This window comes from Lactuca sativa, chromosome 6, assembly GCF_002870075.4.
Source record: "Lactuca sativa cultivar Salinas chromosome 6, Lsat_Salinas_v11, whole genome shotgun sequence".
Taxonomy (NCBI): domain Eukaryota; kingdom Viridiplantae; phylum Streptophyta; class Magnoliopsida; order Asterales; family Asteraceae; genus Lactuca; species Lactuca sativa.
The window spans coordinates 155990246-155996245 of NC_056628.2; the positions used below are offsets into that span (position 1 = coordinate 155990246).

General features: G+C 37.3%; 1 long non-coding RNA gene across 1 annotated transcript; it reads left to right on the top strand.

The window, feature by feature from the left end:
* Positions 1-5214: 5214 nt before the first annotated feature.
* LOC111919182 (uncharacterized) lies at positions 5215-5660 on the top strand. Its single transcript, XR_002859428.3, has 3 exons — positions 5215-5302; positions 5391-5472; positions 5616-5660. It is a non-coding gene; the product is annotated as an uncharacterized LOC111919182 (long non-coding RNA).
* The last annotated feature ends 340 nt before the right edge of the window (positions 5661-6000 follow it).

Consider the following 6000-nt stretch of genomic DNA (forward strand, 5'->3'; position numbering starts at 1 on the left):
GAATGTGAGAATGTGATCAACAAGGTACATTTTGTTCTTAAATATCTAAATATTCCTGTCTCTAGGTATGAAACTGAATTAAATGATTTAAAATTTACAGTCTCTAATTCAAGTGATAGTTTAAAGAGAACCCGTTTAAGTAATATTAACTTAACTGATCAAATCAGCAGGGTAACATTAAAAAGTGAAGAGAGGCGAATGTGGATTCAGAAGTTAAAGTTGGAGTTATCTAGGTCTAGGGACGATTTTATTTATTTGTAACAAGAAAATTTAGGGCTTTTGAAACAACGAAACATTTTTTTGTTTGATTGCTAAACGTCTTTATTCTAATATCACTTAACTGCACATTGACTGTGAAATAGGAAAGAATATCCATAAAATGATTTTGCCCTTTCTAGAATTGAAAGAGGACAAAATCAATGCAGATTGCTACAGATGCGAATCTATCGTGTCATCTGACGAAGTCTTTGATGCTTACAGAATCGGACTGGACAAAACTGAATCTTTCATACAGTCTAAAGATCATAAGAACATGCCAAAACAAATTTTGAGCGAAAAAGATGAAGAGCAAATTAAATCTGATGTTGTACAGAAATTTGATTCATTATGCACTAAATTGAGTTTAGAAAATACACTTAACGATGAAACTGTATCTGAATTTGATGATGATAGTGACATGAGTGAGATTTCTATGGAGGATAAGGTTGATTGTTCAAAATTTGTAAAAAGTGAACCTACACCTGCGGAAAATTTAATTTCTGAAAATTCAGTTGAGTATGTTCGCATTTCTGAAAATGGTTCAAAAGTTTTAAAGAAAAGGCAACTGTTTTCCCAAACGTTCAAACTATTTCGAACCAGGTTTTTGCAACTTCCAGACTTAACAAAAATCAGACCAAAGAACTATCGTCCCTCGTAGAAGAAGACAATGCTGATGGGTGTGACGAAGATTTTTGGTCTGCCCCATTGACAATGCAGCTGAAACCAAAGGTCTCTCAGAAATGACTTCTTGAAGACGAAGGGAATATATGTGGCAGAACCTTTGAAAAAGGTCATCTCAAGCTACGAGAAAGGAAGTCCTAATTGAACCAAAAATGTTCCAAGTGATACGTCGTTAGAACAGGCTAAAACACCTGTTAGAAAGTCAAAACCTAAGGCTAGTTATCATAAGTCTGATGAGCAATTTGCGTCTCAGAAACATCAACGAAGTGCTAGATATAATAAAAATCTAAAAGAAAGAAAGCATTTCTAGAGATCCGGAAATCTGAACTTTGTTTATCAAGAAAGATCAGCAAATTTGAGAGCAAAAGTCTTTTCAAATCCGAATCCTAAAAGTTTTTCAATACCTTAGTTTACTTCTTCATCGATTTCAAAAGCAAAAGTTTTTCAAAAACCCCCGTTTTCAAAACAAGCGAAATCTTTTGAGCAAACAAAGCGTAATTTCTCTCAAAAATCTAATGCTTCTCAATCTGCCAAAATATCGAAAGATATAAAGGGAAAAGGAAAGGTTGTTTCAGAGTCAAAAGTTCCTTTCAAAAACTCCGAATCAAACTTGAAAAAGGAAGAAAAGAAGGTTGAGAAAAGGTTGTCAAGCAACAAATGAAAAATAAGCAAAGAAAAACCTCTTTTTAAAGAAATCCTAAAGATGACAAGATTGTTGTTTTTAAAATAACTAAGAGAGATAATTCCACTTTGATTAAACGATCTTACTTGGTTGATGAGGTATAACATTTCTTGTGTCTATGAAAACATCACGTGGACCCACACAACTTTGGGTTCCTAAATCTCTTTGATTTTTGTAGGTGATTCGTGATGAGCAGTTTGACTCCGAATTGTGCATTGGCTACTCACGTTACATGATGGGAAGGAAAGAAGAGTTGAGAGAGTTCAGATCGTTGAAGGATGGTGGGGGAGTCAAATACAGAAACAACTCACTCAGAGAAATCAAAGGATATGGAATGATCACGAGTGGGGAATTTTCCATTCGAAAGGTAGCTTATGATGAAGGTCTGCAACACAACCAAATTAGTGATTGTCAATTGGTTATAGGTACCGGGTTGAAATTGTTGTTTGATGATGAGGGATATGAAATTATTGAAAAGGAGACCAAAACAGTGCTTCTAAAGTCCAAGCAAAAAGGCGAGATGTATCCATTAAATCTATATCCTATCAAAGGAAAGTCAACCATATGCTTGTTACGAAAGCACCTTCAGATGATAGTTGGCTTTGGCACCGAAGGCTCTCGCACTTAAATGTCAAGGATATCAACAAACTCGTGCTAGGTGATCATGTACGAGGCTTTCCACCTCTAAAGTTTGAGAAAGATCATCTTTGTGCGGCATGCAAACTTGGAAAGCAGAGTAGGAAGATTCATCCTGTAACATCTGGAATTTCAGGTATCGTAATTTAAATATTTTTTTGAGATGAGAAGAGGGACTTGACAAGTTGACGCCTAAACTCGTCGAGTGGGATCATGATTGATGACTCGGATTAATGAATGGACTCGAAGAGTCGGAGGGTCGACTCGACGATTCCGCGCTGTGGACAAAAACCCTAAATCTTTGGGCCAGTGCCCTATTTAAAGGACCTTATGGCCTTCATTTGCAGCCACACACTCACTTGAGAAACCATAACGACCCAGAAGCATAGAGAGTGAGGGAAGGAGCTAATTACTTCACTTTTAGTGCATTCTTGCAAGAAGGAAGGAGGGGATTCAAGCTAGGCTGTTGGAGGAGCTCAGATCTGTTATCACTTCATTAAAAGTTGTTGTTTGAAGTATGAATCCATGCCAATTTTCGTGTATATAGTAGATCTCATGAAACTAGGGTTTCTTTACCCCTTCTTTAGTTGGAATATGGGGCATATGGAGTCCCATTGAGGAATAGACTTTAGATCTGGACCTTGAGAGGTCCAGAGAGTCCCAACCATCCAGCTTTATGCAGTCCCATAAGAGTTTTGAGTCTAGGCACTACAAGAAAAAGAGCCTTTCACGACGCGCAAATCACGACGCTCACTGATTTATGTTACGCAAAAGAGAGTGACAATAAAAACGTGTCGTCTGTTCAAAAAGTTTGAGGATTTAGGTCACGCATTATTGCGTGCCCTTAAATTAGTGTCTAATGTAAAAAAAATAAAAACACGGAGGGCACATTATCTAAAACGTGCGTCCTCTGTGATTGTCGCTTTATGATTTTTACTAAAACGCGCGTTCTTGAAAGGGGGAAATGAAATCCCCTCAAAATTCTTAAAATTTTTAATACCCCGCTTCAAGATCCCCTTCGTTCTATTCTTCCCTTTTCTCTGCAAACCCTAATCACGATACCATCTCTGTTGTATACCTCAACAATTCATATATCAGAAAATCATTGGGATAATTTCTAGGGCTTTTTAAAACACTCATTCGACTCTTTTCTCTCCCGCCTCCCCTGTCTATCTATTTGGTGCTCTGATATCCCCCTTCTATTTATGCCGCCGTCTCCGTTGCCATCAAAACGAGGATATGAGACAGTGCTTGATCTACGATCGTCCAGTCGCCGATGCCCGATTAATAGGAGTTGAAAACATCATAACATAAAAACTGTTCTTAACCTTGCCGGACTCAGAAAAGTCGATGTGGCACATCCACGAGTATGAGGTGAAGAGCGACGTCCTTTTCCTTCCCGACGTCATTGGTTCGGTTGAGCGGCAAGATCGGGAGAAAGCGCCGAAAACTTACGGGAAGACGATTCACTTTTTTGGCAGGTGGATAGAGGCGATCAACTTCCCCTAGGTCTCCCACAGGTGGATCGAAGGTTGCAAGTTAGATTTGGGATCGAAATTCTGAGGTTTAGGGTACGATCGGAAGCATCAAGATGCAGAAAAAAAAGCGGAGGAGGCATCAGGTTCGAAGATTGTTCTCTTCTTCTTCATGTATGTGCCCTAGATTTCTTTCTCTTACATTCAATCTCTAAAGATTCTTTTATTCCCTAAATTAGGTACGAAGATTATTCTCTTCTTCTCCATTTGTTTTTTTGGAATGACGACCTCTCCTCTTAGGAGTAAGTCCTGAGTCCCCAATACTTGATCTGCAAGTTGTGACATGAGTTTTTAGTGAAGATAATGAGTAGCAGACTTCAAAACCCATTTGTTGGGGCAGCTTTCCAATCTTCCTTAAAGCCAAGAAACGTGAACTGTTTGGGTTATCTTGGAAACAAATTTCCCAGAAAACCTCGGTATGATATCATTTCACGTGCCAAGAAAAACGACTGGATATCTCACGGGATTAGGTTCTCACAATCATTCGGGGAAGATGTTGAGATTTTATGGAAGAATATGGGATTAAGAAGTGGGTTTGTGGTGAAGTCCGTGAAAGAGCCTTTCACTAGAAGCAAAGCTATAGTTAGGTCATTATCCATAGTCTGGGAGGAAGATTTGCTTCTATTCCAGTGTTCTGTTTTCTATGCTGTGATATCTGGGGTGTGCTCTTGCTTCTTCACAAGACTTAACTCCTGAATTGAAGCTTACAACTGCCTCAGCAATAGCAACTGGTATATTCCATTCAAGAAATAACAACCTGAATGCTCAAATTTTGATCTAAGTATTTCTTAAAGATTCATACTATACTAAGATGATTATGGTGAGATATAAAATAGCTTTTTTTGTTCATATTAAGGTCATTAAAGAAGTTAGCACCAGTCTTTCTTTCTAGAGAATTATGGTGTTATCTTTTATTTACTTGTTCGGTTGCAACACTGTTGCCCTGATGAATTCATTGCATCTTTATCAAACTTTTGCAATAACTAGGTGAAGCTTGTGTATGATCTTTATGTGCATTTATAGTGCCAAATCTTGATCATAGGTCAAAGTGGACAATTACATTCAAAGAATATAATTTATGTACTGCATTTATATTAAAAAAAAATTCAACATGTTTTGGTTTTACAGCTTGAGGAGTTCCGTAAAAAGAAAGCAGCAACTAAAAAAGCTGCATCCAGTAATTCTGTTAATGGAGACTTACATGAAGTAAAAACTTCAGTTGCTGATGCTATAAACACTTTCAATAAACCTTCTACAAATAATAATCCAAAGGAGGATAATAATCATAGCAATTTGAATCATTACAGTAATATAGGTGCATTCTTAGGGACATATGAAGATAACAGATTTAAATCCGAGTCAAAGAAGCCTTATCTCAAGTCAATTGGCTCTCTTAACCTTGGAGGTTGACCCGAGTTAGATAAGAAACTCAAGTACACAGAGCATGTTTGCTCAGGGGTAATTTTGGGAAAAGAGCTTGTAAATGCACCTCCCAATGTACTTACCCCTGGTTCGTTATCCTTCTTATTTTCAATTGTTGATAGATACATAGAATTAAAATATAGTTTTTCATTTTTCTTTTTTAATAATTGTAACAGGGGTATCAGCGGAAGAAGCTGAAAAGATTGCTTCAACAATCGATTGTGATAAGTTATCTGATATAGGTTCCGAGTATGAAGGGTAAGATTGTCAAACTTGTTGATAGAGACATAGAGTTAAAATAATCTTTTAAGTAAAAGATTTTGAATTTATGGAATGCTTCAACAAAAATGTAAATAATGATAAAATCTAAATTGGATAGTTTTTTTTTGTTGTTGTTGAAGGTTTTGGATTGACACAGCTGATAAGCAACCTTGCATTGGTATGGACAGTGGCGGATCTAGTGTAGAAGAAGTGGGGTGCATGGACCCCACTTAAATGCTGGTCCCACAGTATATATATATATATATATATATATATATATATATATATATATATTAACATAATAAGTTTTTCTTTATTGAAATTGGATATGTCCCCACTAAATTGATGCTGGCACCCAAGCCGTTTGAATTTTTCAGAAAAAATTGGCTCTCTTCTCCCTCTCATCTAACCTAGTTCACTCCCGCTACTCTCTCCCTTTTCTAACCTAGCCGCCCAAGAAGTTTTCTTGCCCCATTCACCACAGCCACTGCCCTGTTCTCTATGTTTGCCGTCGCCGGAGTGAGC